This window comes from Panthera tigris, chromosome D3 (assembly GCF_018350195.1).
Source record: "Panthera tigris isolate Pti1 chromosome D3, P.tigris_Pti1_mat1.1, whole genome shotgun sequence".
Lineage (NCBI taxonomy): Eukaryota > Metazoa > Chordata > Mammalia > Carnivora > Felidae > Panthera > Panthera tigris.
The window spans coordinates 46867973-46886848 of NC_056671.1; the positions used below are offsets into that span (position 1 = coordinate 46867973).

At 40.7% G+C, this 18876-nt stretch overlaps 1 long non-coding RNA gene across 1 annotated transcript; it reads right to left on the bottom strand.

Moving 5' to 3' along the window:
• Positions 1 to 804: 804 nt before the first annotated feature.
• LOC107179033 lies at positions 805 to 15917 on the bottom strand. The gene is made up of 3 exons (XR_001509568.1): positions 15892 to 15917; positions 9290 to 9429; positions 805 to 857 (listed from the first exon to the last, which is right to left on the bottom strand). It is a non-coding gene; the product is annotated as an uncharacterized LOC107179033 (long non-coding RNA).
• Between the last annotated feature and the right edge of the window lie 2959 nt (positions 15918 to 18876).

Consider the following 18876-nt stretch of genomic DNA (forward strand, 5'->3'; position numbering starts at 1 on the left):
TATTTTACAGAAGTCTTTTTTGTGGCTGGTTGGTAACTACTTTCTTGTAGCAAGGATCTTGGCATTTGAAGAAATTATTTTTCACATTATGATTTCAGAAAAAGAAATTCTAGCATACAAAATAAACTTTGTGTTCTAATGATTGTTATCAGTCAGGGTTGAGTCAAGGAAACAGAGGGTATGTTAATTATTTCAAACAGAAGGAATTTAATACAAAGACTTGGGTAAATACAGGCTATTGGAAAGCTAAATGAGAAAGAAGTAGATGTTGACAGAGTCCATACATAATAACTTAAGCGAGCAATAACCATCTTTAGGGACAGAGAGAAACGAAAGAGAATCAAAGAGAATCTGGGATCCCAGAGGACCAATACTTGGAGTTCTAACTGATGCTTCATGCCCAATAGTTAGGGCTTAGATGCCAAAGGGGTGGGGTCGCCAGTGCTCAGACTTCCATGGTGGGTGGGGCAGGATACTTTCCTTCATTTAGTTACTTCCATTTACTGGTTGTTTCCTTCCACCATGGGAATTACAACTCCTGCTCTATATGTAAAAAGAAGAGTGATTCATGAAACTAGTGAGTACCCCAGAAAGTACAAATGTGGCCTTTTCTGTTTGAAATTTTATGTTCTGGGGCTCTTTCAGTTAGGATTCCTTAAGTTACAAGTGACAGAAATACCATTTGAACCACCTGGGTCAAAGTGAGTGTCTTGGTTTCTGTTGCCAAAGTGCAGAAACACAATGGTATGAGATAGTCCAGGGACACTGTGACAACTTTATTTTACATGTGGCTTCTCCATAAGGCTGGGATGATGAATGCTCATGTTCTTCTTGATCCGATGGGGACAGCACCTCTCCTAGTAATGATAAGAAAAAAAAAATCTTGGAAAATATCAATTGAGTGCCCAATGGTTACCTTGTGTTAATATCTCAGGACCAATCCCTGTGGGGGAGAGTAGATGCTAGTACTGCCCTCTTGGGTTAGTTCCTCCTTCAGACTAATCTCTGTGGCAGGGAAGTAGGGTCAGCCCATTCAAACTATGCGACCTGGAGAGGGAGAAACCGTTTCCTTAAATGAAGAGAGGTACAGTTACCAAAAGAAGAGGAAAGAGATAATAAAATCTATTCTAGGGGATATTCAAACATTGGGGATATCGTGAAGATCTGATTGTCTTCCTTATACATCGTGTGAGCGTGCCCAAATGGACACAATTCTCTATCCCTTCCTGTATCCCCACCCTTTGCAATGTAACTTTGCAGCTCTTCTCATCAAGAGGGATTTGCTGTGGCCAATAAGCTGCTACTAATAGGCAGCAGAAGTGACAAGCCAGATGGGTCTCAAGTGGCCTGTGCATGTCTCTTCTCACTCTTAGAACCTTGCTCAGCTGTCAGGTGCACACACGCAGGTTGCGCGACTGGAGGATGCGAGACCATGTGGAGCAGAATCAAGCTGTAGTAGCTGAGCCCATCTTGGAGCAGCTGGACCCTGCATGACTCAGCAGCCAATTGGAGGTGCATGGGCAAATGCAGGCTAACCAAGACCAGCTGAAGGGAGCCTAGTGTGGCCCAGACAAGAAGAATCACTCGGCTAAGCCAGAGACTCCTGAGCAATGGCAAGACACTGCATTTTGGGAGTGGTTTGTATTCAGCAATAGGTAGCTGACATGGCAAGCGCTTACCCTACCGTGTTGATTTCCAGAGAGATGTAGATATTTACATCACTCGTTCTTTTGTGGGAGCTGAGAAAAGAGACATACACATTCTTATGTAATGCGACAGACATTTTTTAAGGGCAGACCTACTTCTCCACAGAAACATAGTCATTGCAAAATGACTTCATAGCAAGGGTAATTGATTTTGAACCATCATAAACGAATAGGGTAGATGCACCCATGAGGGTAAAGTTGCGTTGTGGGGATGGAAGAGAAAGGGCATCACAAGTTTCAACAAGCTGTTCTTAGCTATGTACGTCTCTCCCTTAATTGCCTCCTTCAGTTTCTTCAAGTTTCTACCTTAAGTCAGGTCCCGCAACGTAACTCCATTGCAACTGGTTGTGCGGTTTGTATTAAACAGTCTGTCTTTTTTGAATGCTTTTCTCCTTGCTCACGCCTGTAGTGATGTCTTTCTATGCCTGAACTTCTGAGAAGAAGAGGGGAAAGGACAAGACTTTAAATAGAACCAGCCAGTCTGGTTAGTGATAAGTAGCTCTATGAAGGATTAGCGGAAGAAGCCGAATTTATCTTGTTCAGATTGCAATTCTGCCTTTCTCTGTTCTCTTACCACAGATCACAAGGAGTTGACCATAAAAGGAAACATCCTGCAGGAAAAGTTTAGGTAACTGTTGGTTAACCAGAGCAGGTTAGTTAACCTGCTGAGGTATTACAGAGCCTAACTGACCTTGGGGGAAGAAAGTACCCAATTCCAGCTGGCAGTAGCCATCCTGACCCATTTAACTGTGGAGAAAAAAAAATCCAGAAAGTTTGTGGAGTTCACAGTTCAGAGTCAAGGGCTCCGTAAAAGACCTAGACCTAATCACAGGACTAAAGAGCACTTCCCCTCCACTCCCCTCCCCATCACATTATAAAGGCCTATTGACAGCAGGTCCTTTTATTCAGTACATCCAATCTGGCTAGCAGAAAAAATGACAAGGCATACCAAAAGGCAAAAAAACCACAATTTGAATACATTGAGAGAGCATCAGAACCAGACATGGCAGAGATGTTGGAATGATCAGACCGGGAATTTAAAACAACTATGATGAATGGATAAGTTCAACAGCATGTAAGAACAGATGGGCAACATCAGCAGAGCAATGGAAATCCTAAGGAAAGTTTAGAGAATTGTTGAAACCTTTTTCTGATGTTCAGCCTTTCCTGAAGCTTTTAATAGTCAAGATAAAGACATAAAAGTTATACTTTTTCCTTGATAGAAAGGCTTTTATCTGGTCCTTCTAAGAACCTGGAAGACAAATGTTTTCAGAATGATTGCTCTATCTTTCCTGTGCTCTTGCCCCAATCTAGGCTATCTGGGTAATGGCCAAGGTAGCAGTTAAGCAACTTGTTGGACGTTCTCTTTTCTGACTTCCTGTTTCTGGAAGACAACTGTTTTGAGTTCAACCTTTATTTTTGGGTTTTGTTCCTCTAATTTCACTGGCTCAGGCTGGGCTGAAGTTCACAATTACTGACCTACGAATAGCTCTCAAGGGCCTGTGGTCCCCCTGGTACGGAGTTGGACACCCTGATCTAGTCCTCAGTATTCCTTACTCTCTAGCATTCATGAGGATCCAGAAGAGGGTCGCCTGGAGTTCTAAAGCCCACATCCTTCTACATTGCTCTCCAGACTGAGGATAATGTATGCTGCTTTGAGAAAATAGCTCCAACAGTGTTCCCATCAGATAGTGGGCACTGGGTGGGGGGCAGGTTAGGTGGAGTCCATCCTTGCCTTTAAGGGTTACATGTCAGCTAGCTTGGAATCAACAGGGACTTGCACACAAATGTGCACAGCCACGAAGTGACACAGCATGATGAATGGTTCGTTTATAGTGATGTTTGTAGGGAGGCAAGAGAGGGCAGTGCCCTACAGCTGTGCTGTTGCAGAATTACCCTGTCTGTCTCTGTCTCTCCAAGCAACCCAGTCCCTCCATGGCAAGGCCATGTAGCTGTTCTCTCTGACCAGCATAGACAAGGCTTCCACTGGAAAAAGCTACAATAGGATTTGCATGGATAATGATAACGTGGAAACTTGTGTACGTGACAGACAGGATTAATTGCCTTAGCCCTTAGAACACCTGTGTAAAACAGACACCATTGTTATTCTTCTGCAGTGGACAAGGAAACTAAAGAACAAAGAGAGTAGATGACTTGCCCCAGTGATATAATCAGCAGGTAACGTCACCAAACTTGAACTCAGGGAGTCTGACACTAGCGCCAGGATGCATAAGCCCCATCCCACACGGCCTCTCCACACTTAGCAAATCTCTGCTTACTCCTCCCACACAGGAACATTAGTGAATCAGAGCTTTTATGAGGAAGTGAGTGTAAACGAACTCAACAAAACCCCAAATCAAATCAAATAAACACAAAACAAATCCAAATCAAGGAAACCCAAACATAATGGTCCTTTCCCCCACTTTCACAATAGTTAGGCTCTATTTTCTCCACAAGATGGCAGTAATTCCACATAGTTTTTCTGCTTCGCGTTTCTGGAGGAGCGGCCGCTGAATAAATACATAGGCAATATGGTTTTGTGTTACAATTCAAAGAAATCTGATAACAGCCATCTCACTTGTCAATATTTTAAATTGAATTAAGCTCATAAAATCAGGGAAGGCTGTATAAACTCTGTAAAAACAAAACAACGACCTTCCCCCGCCCCCGGCCCCCACTAGAAGGTATGACTGAGCCAAGGTGCTCCCATAAGGGCACTAGTGTGCACACACATCCACAAACACACACGCATCCACCTTGTCTCATACATCTTCCCACATCCACCCACACACATCCACAAACACACACATATCCACACACCCACAGCAACCCATACACACATCTATACACCCACACAGATCTACTCCCTCCACAGCCACACAAAAACACAACACACACACACATAGACACACACACACATACACAGACATGCATATTCCAAGAACAAGAATCTTTTCTCAAGGAATCTTTTAAAAACCCCTTAAGACTAAAAGGAAAGTATAAAAGTTTTTCTGTGCCTATTTCATTTGTTTCATCTGCTAATCTTTCCTTTGTGAAAACATGACAAACTATTGCTTTTTAAAAAAAAATCACTGCAAAAAAATAAATAAATAAAATCACTGCATTACAGGATCTCCAAAGCCTATGAAAAATTTTTCTTCCCCCCCAAAAAGCTTCTGCAAAAAGAAACTATCAACAAACTGAAAAGACAACCTATGGAATGGGAAAATACTTGCAAATCATGGGTCTCATAAGGGGTCAATACCCAGAACACATAAAGAACTCACATAACTCAATAGCAAAACCCCCAAATAACCCAATTAAATAATGGGCAAAGGACCTAAATAGACATTTTTCCAAAGAAGATACATGAAAGTATATGTACTTGTTGTACACAAAAAGATGTTCCACATCACCAATTGGTTAGGGAAATGCAAACTAAAACACAGTGTGATATCCCATCACGTCTGTTAGAATGGCCATCATCAAAAAGACAAGAGATAACAAATGCTCACGTGGATGTGGAGAGAAGGGAATCCTAGTGCACTGTTGGTGGGATTGAAAATTGGTACAGCCACTATGGAAAACAGTATGAAGGATGCTCAAAAATTTTAAAATAGAACTAACATATGATTTAGGATTTCCACTTCTGGGAATATATCCAAAGGTAATAGAGGATCTCTGTGTCCCCATGTTCTCAGCAATTGTATTTACAATAGTCAAGACATGGAAACAACCCAAGTGTCCACTGATGGATGTATGGATAAAGAAATTGTAGTATATATATACAATGGGATATTACTCAGCCATGAAAAAACAAGGAAATCCTACCATTTGTGACAACATGGATGGTCCTTGAAGGCATTAGGCTAAGTGAAATAAGTCAGACAGAGAAAGACAAATACTGCGTTATCTTATTTATATATGGAATCTTAAAAAAACCCCAAAACAAAATAAAAGAACCCCAACAAACTCACAGATACAGAGACCAGATTGGTGACTGCCAGAGGTGGAGATCAATGGTGGGGAATTGGAGGAAGGTGGTCAGAAAGTACGAGCTTCCAGTTATAAAAGAAATGAGTACCAAGATATAGTGTATAACATGATGACTATAGCTAATGCGGCTGTATGATATATAGGAAAGTCATTAAGAGAGCAAATCCTGAGAGTTCTTATCAAAAGGAAAAAAAAATTTTTCCTTTATTCTTTTCTTTTTATTGTATCTATATGAAAAGATGGATGTTAGCTGAGCCTATTGTGGCAATTTTTCCACCATGTGTATAAATCAAGCCATCATGCTGGACACCTTAAGCCTATACGGTGATATATGTCAATTATTTCTCAATAAAACTGGAAAAATCTTTCTTCTCCAAAATTCACTGAAAACAGTAATTCTCTTCTTATTCTTACACATACACAAACCTATGCACATCTTTCCTAAACTATTATTTTACTGGCATTTCTTTTTCATCTATTCTTTACATTTCTTGGTGACCCCCCAAAGTAGCTGTGTATTTATAAGATTGGTATGCCCAAGTATCCAAAACTTTAATAGTCGGAGGCAGCTGTGAACTCATGATCCTCTAACTTCGATTATCTTCCTAAAAGCAGTTTTCGATATTGTTTTCTCCTTTTAAGACAGCACTATCTACTGGCTAATTCTGGTATTGCAGCTCAGGTCTAGTTAATGTCCAGCCCCAAAAGCAGCTTGTAATATTAGGAGGTAAAAGGAGAAATTATTTTAATTATGTAATCATTTATAATTTCTTGTTACACTGTGTTCCATGAGTCTAAGCCAAGTTTAGAATCTTTATCTTGCCCCCAATGTTCCATTCCATTTAGTTGGGGCATTCCTCAGTGTTGGTAGGTTTTTTAGATTTACACAAAATTTTGACTTAGGAGAGTCCCAGATCCTGTTGATGCAGATTATACTTTCATTCCATCTCTATCAGTCAATATACATTTCATTTATTAAAATTCTGTGAAGTTTTGTTTTGCAGTTTGGGAATGAGAAATTTTATCTTCCTGGCTTATATTTGAACTTCTTTGGAGAGAGGAATGAGGACCACAAGTTGCTAGAATTATTTTACTTGAGGACTCTCTTCCAGGCAAAGGGTGATCCAGAAGTTGATAAAAAAATCTCCAGAAAGACTTTGTGATTCTCTTGGCATAACAGAACTGCCTGGGTGACCAGATGTCAAAGTATGACACAGAGCTAGGAAGGATGCGTTTTCCTCCATGTTGCCAGGAGCCCAGCACTGTTCTGAGAACTCGGTCTCCACATCGTTTGGAGTTCAGTATGACCACTGGATTCTCCTGCCGGGCACTGGCAGTACTGTGCCTTCCCCATGCAGGAGACTTCACGTGTGGTGGGCAAGGACAAAGGAGAGCTGGAGATGGAAAAAATGGTGGTTGCCTCATGCTGACTGCAGCTGACAGTTTGGCTTGTGGGCGTGTGCAAGGGCATCTGTCAGAAACGACAGGATGGGTACAAAAAAGGCCAATGTCTGGGGATCAGACAGGTGTAGGCTTAGTCTATTATAATTTCTTTGAAAATTAAATGCTTCTTTTTCTGTCTACATTACAATAAAATTATGTATGTATGTGTATATACATATATATTCATGTTTAAAGTAATCACAGGCTAATGAAGTCTGGGATATTTGGGCAACATCCATAGGCACAAACAGCAGCTTCATAGTAACCTTTGTTACCCATGGTGCAATTCGAGCAGGTGTAATTTGGACACTTAGCACCTCTGGCGGAAGGGTGTGGGGCATAGAACCCACTCTGGCTTCTATATTCCCATGGCCTCCAAGATTGGGTGGGAAGGAGAAGGAGGGTAGCCTTGGGGAGAGAGGCTGAGAAGATAGTGTTTTCAAACTGGGGCCTGTAAGCTTAACTGTTTACTTCTATTAGTTACTTGGGCATTGATCAGGGTTAACTGGGAACTTGGCTCATTCTATCTGAAAAGCACACATTAGTTTTCACAATAGCGCGTCAAATGTCTGAAGCCATAGAAGAACAGAGACAGGAAATGAAAGGTGATAAAACCGCAGACCCTGGCTGCCTCTATTCTCTCCACATCTGCGTGGCTTTTCCACACAGGCAGACTTCAATGGAGGCTCTGTGCCTGCAGAACTGCCCGGGGACCTGGCCTCCTCACCCCTCATCACATTTTGAGGTGGGCAACACCAGCTTTTGAATCAGGAAGCAATTTTAAAATCAGTCATGTTTTGATCCCGCAGGCCTGGTTTCATCTGATTAATAAGCTGTGCGTTCAAGGCCCGATAGGTTGACTTCCCCTGGGTAGCTCACCTCCCCAAGCCCACCCTCCAAGTGTCTGCAAACAGGACCCTCTTTTCCCCTGTGACCGAGCCCCGCAATCGGATTCAGCGCCGCCTTACCCAGAAGGACCAGCCCAGTGCCGGCCTGACCTTGCCAGGAGGAATTTCTCTCTCCAGCTTGAATTTCCTTCCCGTCTATCTCCAGGCCTTTACTGCTGGCCGCTCCCCTTTGACCACCCTGAATAAATCTTCCCTGCATCCCTGACAGCTGCTGATTTGGCTTCTTTCTTCTTCTTATTTTTTTTTTTTTAATTGAAAGTAAACCTTCAAAGTGGCCCAGCCACCTGAGAAGCTCCGCTCAGCACTGCAGCTGGGCTAGTGAACCTCAAACAGAAGAGCTGCGTTGTCTGGTGTCCCCCTCCTGCCCTGGGGGGAGAGGGGGATCACGGGGGCTTTGTGTGCTGCCTCGGCCACTCAGCTTTCAATTTAGCTTTTGCATTAGAAGAAGGGAATTTGGACGTGAGTAAAGTGGTTGTGGCGAGGTTTTGAAAGTGGCTGTGTAAACCTGAGGGAGGTGTCTAGAGGGGGTGGCAGAGAGAGAGAGACAGACAGACAGAAAGTAAGAAAGAGAAGGAGAGAGAGAGGGGGAGGAGGAGAGATATTTGCAGAGAGAGGTGTAGGTCTGTGGGCAGAATGCAAGTTCAATTTATTTTGAAAAGAAATCTGGGGTGTCTTTGTGTCATCTGGTTGGACTATTGGGGGTACCTTGCAGAAGGAAATTGATATAAAAAAGCATGTTCATATTTAACAATCGGTTTGTGACACCGGGAAGAAACGATGTCCTGGAGGGCATAGAATTAGAAGTCAAGATTCCTAGATTTTGTCCTAGGGTCTTCTTTGTTACTTTGTCATTTTCAGGTGGTTACTTCAGGTTTCTATATTCTCCCCCCACCCCACAAGTTTTTATTATAGAAATTTAAAAATATTCGGAAAAGTTGAAAAAAAAAATGTAACAGACCCCTTTATACCCACTACCTCAATTCAACAGTGGTTAACATTTTTTCCGTATTTGTTTTATCTTTGTCTCTGTGTGAATACATTCCACCCTCCTCCCACACAGGCATATTTGTTGAACCGTTTGAAAGTAAATTACAGACATCATGACACTTCACCCCTAAATACTCCAGGGTACATTTCCTAGTAAGGACATTCTCCTACACAACCGCAATACAACGCTCACACCTGAGAAAATGTAAAATAATTCTCTGATAACATTTAACATTTGGTCCACATTACCACTTCTCCAGTTGACTCCCAATGATCTTTAATAACTGGTTTTCATTTTGAACCGGGAGTCGGTCCAGACTCTGCCATAAGTTTGCTTGTTAAGGCTGTTAGCCTCTTGGTCTCTCTTCTCTCATTGATGTAGAACCGACCTACAAAATGCACAAATCTCAAGTGTGGACCTTGATTACTTTTTTAACAATTGATTTTTAAAAAATTTTTAAATTTTATTTTTTAAATTTACATCCAAATTAGTTAGCATATAGTGCAACAATGATTTCAGTAGATTCCTTAATGCCCCTTCCCCATTTAGCCCATCACCCCATCCACGAACCCTCTTTTTGTTCTCCATATTTAAGAGTCTCTTATGTTTTGTCCCCCTCCCTGTTTTTATATTGTTTTTGCTTCCCTTTACTTATGTTCATCTGTTCTGTGTCTTAAAAGTCCTTATATGAGTGAAGTCATATGATATTTGTCTTTCTCTGACTAATTTCACTTAGCATAATACCCTCTAGTTCTATCCACGTAGTTGCAAATGGCATGATTTCATTCTTTTGGGTTGCTGGGTAATACTCCATTACATATATATATATATATATATATATATATATATGTATATATATATATATATATATATATATACACACACACACCACATCTTCTTTATCCATTCATCCATCAATGGACATTTGGGCTTTTCCAAAAAAGCCGTTGTTGACAGTGCTGCTATAAACATTGGGGTGCATGTGTCCCTTTGAAACAGCATACCTGTATCCCTTGGATAAATACCTAGTAGTGCAATTGCTGGGTTGTAGGGTAGTTCTATTTTTAGTTTTTTGAGGAACCTCCATACTGTTTTCCAGAGTGGCTTCACCAGCTTGCATTCCCACCAGCAGTGCAAAAGAGATCCTCTTTCTCCGCATACTCGCCAACATCTGTTGTTGCCTGAGTTGTTAATGTCAGCCATTTTGGCAGGTGTGAGGTGATATCTCATTGTGGTTTTGATTTGTATTTCCCTGATGATGGGTGATGTTGAGCATTTTTTCATGTGTCGGTTGGCCATCTGGATGTCTTCTTTGGAGAAGTGTCTATTCATCTCTTTTGCCCATTTCTTCCTTGGGTTATTTGTTTTTTGCATGTTGAGTTTGATAAGTTCTTTATAGATTTTGGATACTAACCCTTTATCTGATATGTCATTTGCAAATATCTTCTCCCATTCTGTCAGTTGCCTTTTAGTTTTGCTGATTGTTTCCTTTGCTGTGCAGAAGCTTTTTATTTTGATGAGGTCCCAGTAATTCATTTTTGCTTTTGTTTCCCTTGCCTCTGGAGACACGTTGAGTAAGAAGTTGCTGCGGGCAAGATCAAAGAGGTTTTTGCTTGCTTTCTCCCTGAGGATTTTGATGGCTTCCTGTCTTACATTTAGGTCTTTCATCCATTTTGAGTTTATTTTTGTGTATGGTGTAAGAAGGTGGTCCAGGTTCATTCTTCTGCATGTTGCTGTCCAGTTTTCCCAGCACCACTTGCTGAAGAGACTGTCTTTATTCCATTGGATATTCTTTTCTGCTTTGTCAAAGATTAGTTGGCCATACATTTGTGGGTCCATTTCTGGGTTCTCTATTCTGTTCCATTGATCTGAGTGTCTGTTTTTGTGCCAGTCATGCTGTCTTGATGATTACAGCTTTGTAGTATACCTTGAGGTCCAGGATTGCGATGCCTCCCGCTTTAGTTTTCTTTTTCAAGATTGCTTTGGCTATTCAGGGTATTTTCTGGTTCCATACAAATTTTAGTTCTAGCAAATTATTTGTTCTAGCTCTGTGAAGAATGCTGGTGTTATTTTGATAGGGATTGCATTGAATATGTAGATTGTTTTGGGTAGTATCGACATTTTAACAATATTTGTTCTTCCTATCCAGGAGCATGGAATCTTTTTCCATTTTTTTTTTTTTTGTGTGTCTTCTTCAATTTCTTTCATAAGCTTTCTATAGTTTTCAGTGTATAGATTTTTCACCTCTTTGGTTATATTTATTCCTAGGTATTTTATGGTTTTTGGTGCAATTGTAAATGGGATAGATTCCTTGATTTCTCTTTCTATTGCCTCATTGTTGGTGTATAGGAATGCAACTGATTTCTGTGCATTGATTTTATATCCTGCAACTTTGCTGAATTCATGAATCAGTTCTAGCATCTTTTTGGTGGAATCTTTTGAGTTTTCCATATAGAGTATCATGTCATCTGCGAAGAGTGAAAGTTTAACCTCCTCCTGGTTGATTTGGATGCCTTTTGTTTGTGTTGTCTGATTGCAGAGGCTAAGACTTCCAACACTATGTTGAATAACAGTGGTGAGAGTGGACAACCCTGTCTTGTTCCTGACCTTAGGGAAAAAGCTCTCAGTTTTTCCCCATTGAGGATGATATTAGTGTTGGGTCTTTCATATATGGCTTTTATGATCTTGAGACATGCTCCTTCTATCCCTACTTTCCTGAGGGTTTTTATCAAGAAAGATGTTGTATTTTGTGAAATGCTTTCTCTGCATCTATTGTGAGGATCATATGGTTCTTGTCCTTTCTTTTATTGATGTGATGAATCACATTGATTGTTTTGTGGATATTGAACCAGCCTTGCTTCCCAGGTATAAATCCCACTTGGTCGTGGTGAATAATTTTTTTAATGTATTGTTGGATCCAGTTGGCTAATATCTTGTTGAGAATTTTTGCATCCATGTTCCTCAGGGAAATTGGTCTATAGTTCTCCTTTTCAGTGGGGTCTCTGGTTTTGGAATCAAGGTAATGCTGGATTCATAGAAAGAGTTTGGAAGTTTTCCTTCATTTCTATTTTTTGGAACAGCTTCAAGAGAATAGGTGTTAACTCTTCCTTAAATGTTTGGTAGAATTCCCCTGGAAAGCCATCTGGCTCTGGACTCTTGTTTTTTGGCAGATTTTTGATTACTAATTGATTTCCTTACTGGTTATGGGTCTTTTCAAAGTTTCTATTTCTTCCTGTTTCAGTTTTGGTAGAGTATATGTGTTTAGGAATTTGTCCCTTTCTTCCAGATTACCCATTTTATTGACATATAATTGCTTATAATATTCTCTTATTATTGTTTCTTTTTCTGCTGTGTTAGTTGTGTTCTCTCCTCTTTCATTCTTGATTTTATTTATCTGGGTCCTTTCCTTTTTCTTTTTGATCAAACTGGCTAGTGGTTTATCAATTTTGTTAATTCTTTCAAAGAACCAGCTTCTGATCTGTTCTACTGTTCTGTTTTTTTTGGTTTCAATAGCATTAATTTCTGCTCTAATCTTGATTATTTCCTGTCTTCTGCTGGTTTTGGGTTTTATTTGCGGTTCTTTTTCCAGCTCTTTAAGGTGTAAGGTTAGGTTGTGTATCTGAGATCTTTCTTCCTTCTTTAGGAAGGCCTGGATTGCTATATACTTTCGTCTTATGACTGCCTTTCCTGCATCCCAGAGGTTTTGGGTTGTGGTGTTATCATTTTCATTGGCTTCCATGAACTTTTTAATTTCCTCTTTACCTTCTTGGTTAGCCCATTCATTCCTTAGTAGGATGTTCTTTAGTCTCCGAGTATTTGTTACCTTTCCAAATTTTTTCTTGTGGTTGATTTTGAGTTTCATAGCATTGTGGTCTGAAAATATGCACGGTATGATCTTGATCTTTTTGTACTTGTTGAGGGCTGATTTGTGTCCCAGTATGTGGTCTATTCTGGAGAACGTTCCATGTACACTGGAGAAGAATATATATTCTGCTGCTTTAGGATGAAATGTTCTGAATATATCTGTTAAGTCCATATGGTCCAGTGTGTCATTCAAAGCCATTGTTTCCTTGTTGATTTTCTGTTTAGATGATCTTTCCATTGTTGTAAGTGGGGTGTTGAAGTCCCCTACTATTATGGTATTATTATCAACGAGTTTCTTTATGTTTGTGATTAATTGACTTATATATTTGGGTGCTCTCACATTTGGAGCATAAATGTTTATAATGGTTAGGTCTTCTTGGTGGATAGACCCCTTAATTATGATATAATGCCCTTCTTCATCTCTTGTTACAGTATTTATGTCAAAGTCTAGATTGTCTGATATAAGTATGGCTACTCTGGCTTTCTTTTGTCAACAATTAGCATGATAGATGATTCTCCATGTCCCTACTTTCAATCTGAAGGTATCTTTATGTCTAAAGTGGTCTCTTATATATAGCATATAGATGGATCTTGTTTCTTATCCATTCTGTTACCCTATGTCTTTTGATTGGAACATTGAGTCCATTGACATTTAGAATGCATACTGAAAGATATTAATTTATTGCCATTATGTTGCTTGTAGAGTTGGAGTTTCTGGTGGTGTTCTCTGGTCCTTTGTAGTCTTTGTTGTTTTTAGTCTTTCTTTCTTTGTTTGTTTATTCTTCTTTTCTCCCCTCAGAGAGTCCCCCTTAAAATTTCTTGCAGGGCTAGTTTAGTGGTCACGAACTCCTTTAATTTTTGTTTGTCTGGGAAACTTAATCTCTCCTTCTATTTTGAATCCAGCCTTGCTGGATAAAGAATTCTTGGCTGTATATTTTTCTGATTCAGCACCCTGAATGTATCCTGCCACTCCTTTCTGGCCTGCCAAGTTTCTGTGGATAGATCTGCTGAAAACCTGATCTGTCTTCCCTTGTAGGTTAAGGACTTTTTTTTCCCTTGCTGCTTTCATGATTCTTTCCTTGACTGAGTATTTTGTGAATTTGACTATGATATGCCGTGTTGATGGTCAGTTTTTGTTGACTCTGGTGGAAGTCCTCTGTGCTTCCTGGATTTTGATGTCTGTGACTTTCCCCAGGTTAGGAAAGTTTTCTGCTATGATTTGCTCACATAACCCTTCTACCCCTATTACTCTCTCTTCCTCTTCTGCGACCCTTATGATACTGATGTTGTTCCTTTTTAATGAGTCACTGATTTCTCTAATTCTTAAATTGTGCTCTTTTGTCTTAAAATGTTCAGACATCTTGCTTGTATCTGTGTTGGTTAAGTCCCTGGATGTCGTTTCTTCCTGCTCTTTCTTTTGGGGTGAATTCCTTCATTTTGTCATTTTGAAGGAAGAAAAGGAATTGATGAGGTAAAAAAATTAAAATTAAAAAATTAAAAACAAACACACACAAAAAATCAAATAAATGATGCTAGATCTTAGGTGTGTTTTGGTCTGGGTGTTGAAAGGGGCTTGATACAATAGAGAAAAAAGGGGAAAGAAAAAAAGAAAAAAAGAAATCGTTTGAAAATTTGAAAAAATGAATACATTGAAGTAGACTAAAATGAAATGATGGAAGTAAAATAGAATCTGAAAAAATTTACACCAAAGTAAAAAATATAGTAGAAAAAAATTAAAGAAAAATATATTTAATAAGAGTTGAAAATAAAAATGAATTTTTTCTCTTTCTGTATTCAAGAAAAAGAAAAGAAACAAAAATAGAAAAAAGAAAAAAAAAGAAAATTGAATAGATGGACTAGTGAACAGACTTAAGTATGACTGAAATTACTTCGTTTTCCCCTAGAAGTCAAACTATGAATTGCTTTATAGTCCATAATCTAAGCAGGGGGAAGGACTTGTGTTCCTGAAGAGTGAGGTTGGCCCAGTTGGGCGGGGCTTAGTGTAATGGCTCCGTTCTCCACTAGATGGCGCTGCTTAGCTTACCGGGTTGGATTCTTGTAGCGCTTGTAGATGCATATGCGCATGCGCTGGAGCGTGAACATGGTGTCACCCAGGTATTCAGTCTCTAATATCAGAACTCTTTTCTCCCTGATCAGCAGTCACGCACCCATCCTTTGTCTTCGGCTTCCATCCACTCCCCGCTTTTACACGGTCCGTGACCAAGCTTCAGACAGCACCTCCCTCCTGAGTTTTGTCTCAGATGTGGCTGTTTTTCCCAACCCCTTATTTCTGAGGGACTGCGGCTTTGACCTGATCTGCCTGTCTGCGCGAGGGTCTCACCGAGCAATGGCCGGGTGCCGGCCGCACCGAGGAATGTTTGCGGGCCGTGCTGCTGCCGACGCCCAGAGACTGCGGCCGGGTGCCAGCCCGCCCCGGAAAAAGTTTGTGACACAGTGTAGGAGCAGCGCCTCAGGGATTATGGAAAATCACAACACGCATCTGGCACCAGGCTTCACCCTTAATGACCTTGTTCCAGCAACCAGGGAATGTGGTTGTTCTCCCGGGTCCACTGGAGCCTTGCCTTTGGGGGACCCACATAGCCTCTACCAGGTGTCCTCCCAGCAGGGGAACCGCTTCTTCCGTGTGGCCTGAAGAACCCCGGACTCCACTCTGCTCCTGGGGATTCTCCCTTCTCACCACAGCACCGCCAGGTATGGAGCTGCGGAGTTTCAGACCCTGCATTCCCCCCTGTTTATAGTCTTAATGGAATTTAAACCCTTTCCTTTCTCCTTTCTCCCTTTTTAGTTCAGTCCCTGCGGCTGATTCCACTTTTCCACTTTCTCTTCAGCTGCTTTTGGGGGGTGTGCTTTTCCCGTATTCTCCACCCCACCCCCAGCCCTGTCTCCGTCCTCTCTTGGCAGGCAAAAGCGGCTCCCTGCCTTCTGCACTTCTCTCTCCCCCAGTTCACCTCTCTGTGCCACGTACCTGCTGAATTCTGTGGTTCAGGTTGTGCAGATTGTTGTGTTAATCCTCACATCAGTTTTCTAGGTGTGCAGGATGGTTTAGTGTTGGTCTGGCTGTATTTCATGGACGTGAGACACACAAAAAACTTCCATGCTGTTCCGCCATCTTGGCTCCTCCCTCACAATTGATTTTTTTAAGAACTGCTTTAGGGGCACCTGGGTGGCTCAGTCGGTTAAGCGTCTGACTTTGGCTCAGGTCATGATCTCGTGATTCGTGAGTTCGAGCCCCGCATCAGGCTCTGTGCTGACAGCTCAGAGCCTGGAGCCTGTTTCAGATTCTGTGTCTCCCTCTCTCTCTGCCCCTCCCCTGCTCATGCTCTGTCTCTCTCTGTCTCAAAAATAAATAAAAACATTAAAAAAAAATTAAAAAAAAAAAAGAACTGCTTTAGACCTTGATGAATTTTTATTAAATATATTCCTATGTAAGTACTAACAGATAAATAGAATATTTTCATTGCCCTGGAAGGTTTTCTCATAGCTTTCCTGGTCAATATTTCTTCCTCCCCGTCTCCCAGAAGGGGTGAGGATCTGGAACTCTCAGATCCTTTGGCTGGAAGTATAAATTGGTTCAGTCACTTAGGAAAATTGTTCACCAGAATCTAATAAATTTCAACTTACAATGACTCTATGATCTGGCAATGCTGTTTCTCAGTGTATACTCGAGAGAAATGATTGAATGTGTCACTAAAAGGCATTTTGAGAATGCTCATAACAGCTTTCTTAATTTCTTCAAACTGGAAATATCCCAGATGTCCATCAACAATAAAATGGATAAATAAATTGTGAGTTATTTGTGCAAAGGAATACTACACAGCAATAAAAAACAGAGCAATACTGAATCATGCAATAGCTTGGGTGAATCTCAGTTGTTATCTTTTTTTAAAGGTTTTTTAAAGTTTATTTATTTTGAGAGACACAGCAGAGGAGGGGCAGAGAGAGAAGGAGAGAGAGAATCCCAGACAGGCTCTGGGCCATCAGCAGGGAGCCTGATGCAAGGCTTGAACTCACAAACTGTGAGGTCATGACCCGAGCTGAAACCAAGAGTCAGATGCCCAACGAGCAGAGCCACCCAGGTGCCCCAGACATTATATCTTGAGGACACAAGCTTGATACAAAGAGGATATATTATATAGAAATCTTTGTAGATAAAGGTAAAAAATACACAAAAATCATCCCTTGTGAGAGGTCATTAGTCTCCTTTAATTAACAAATATCACTTTTTTGTGACATTTTCTTTTTGAACAGACTAGGCAAATTGTTTTGTAGATTGTCTCATGTTCTGGATATGTTTGATTATTTCCTTGCTTCACTTGATCCTTTGCAACTGAAGATCCAGGAAAGAATTAAGCTGTAATGTCTGATGACACCCATCTTATGTCATGAATGAACTTCTATCCCAATGCAGATAGAATGGTACTCGTTATGGTTTGTTCTTGGGAAAATTGAATAAATCATTACTCAACTCGTTTTCTGTGTTCTAAGGTTCAGTGGAGGAACTTCCTTCGAGAAAGGTGTCCTGAAAGTCAGGTGTTGAGGCTGATGAGCGTCAACTTCAGACATTTTCTGCAGGGCTATTTTATAAGTGGTACTGTGTCCTTCCCCCTGTATCATGCTGAGAGGCATTTAATGGCAGATTGTTCCACTATTAGTGATGTGGATGTGGAGTTTGATCACTTGGTTAAGGTGGTGTCAGCCAGCTCTCTCCATTGTAAAAGACGTTTTCCCAAGTCTCCATGGCTTAACAACCTCATTTGTCAACATGAAGCCTCATAGGTCAGTATTTCCCACTTGATGGAGTAGTTTATTTCCAGCAAATTTGGCTGCATGGTAGGATTGCTCAAAGCAAAATGGTTATTTCACCTACAGAGCTTCACCTTAAATGGGAACTTCATATCGTGAAAATGACATCTTAACCATAATAGAACAGTTTTAGTCTTTGAGATTTGTAGGTGACGTAAAATAAATTCCCTTGCTACTTGAGATAATTTGATAAGCATGACAGTTTTCATATTAAAATTTCTCAGATTTAAGACATATGATACTGCATTTGTATGCATTTTGGCGGTGATAAATATTATGTGAGGTCGTGTTTAAATCATTGGCAGACACCAAATTAAGGATTTCGTGGTATACCTAGAACTCAGACCTGAAAGAGATGTGTTTCAAAGCATTTTGTATTTTAAAGAGTAACTTAAAAAAAATTTTTTTAATGTAAATTTATTCTTGAGAGAGAGAGGGGGAGAGAGAGAGCGCGTGCGAGCGGGGGAGGGGCAGAGAGAGAGGGAGACACAAAATTTGAAGCAGGCTCCAGACTCTGAGCTGTCAGCACAGAGCCCAACGTGGGTCTCAAACTCATGACTGAACTGAGTCACCCAGGTGCCCCAAAAGAGTAACTTTTAAGAGTTTACTTCAGTACTCTCACTTGAAAGAGGAAAAGTGGTTTAAGCATGATTATTCACTGACTTCATGGGAAAGAAATAATTTCAAATGGCTTATATGGATTTATATGGATACTAATCCAGAATAGTTTGGTGGAGAAATCTGAATGGTTAAGTCTCACTTGCTACCTGAGTAACCATGGCCAACTCACTCTAAGCCTTGACATCTTTGTGGCAGAGTAAAGATGCTCACAAATTGGATTGTTGTTCCTTCCTTCAAGAGGTTGGGTCCATGTCTGCTCCTCTTGAATATTGGTGAACAATATGCCCGCTTTGACCAATAGAATGTACCTCAAGTGATGATGTGCCAGGTTTGGAACCCAAGGCTTAAGAGACTGGGAGCTGCCATTTCCTATCTTTCGGGACGTCCACTTTTGAAACCTAACGATCATGCTCTAGGAAGCCCAAGCAGCCTTATGAAGAAGACCATGTGAAGAATAACCCTTAGCTGACATCACTGACTCAGCTGCTAGCTGCCAGCCAGCACCAGCTTGCCAGCCATGTGAGAG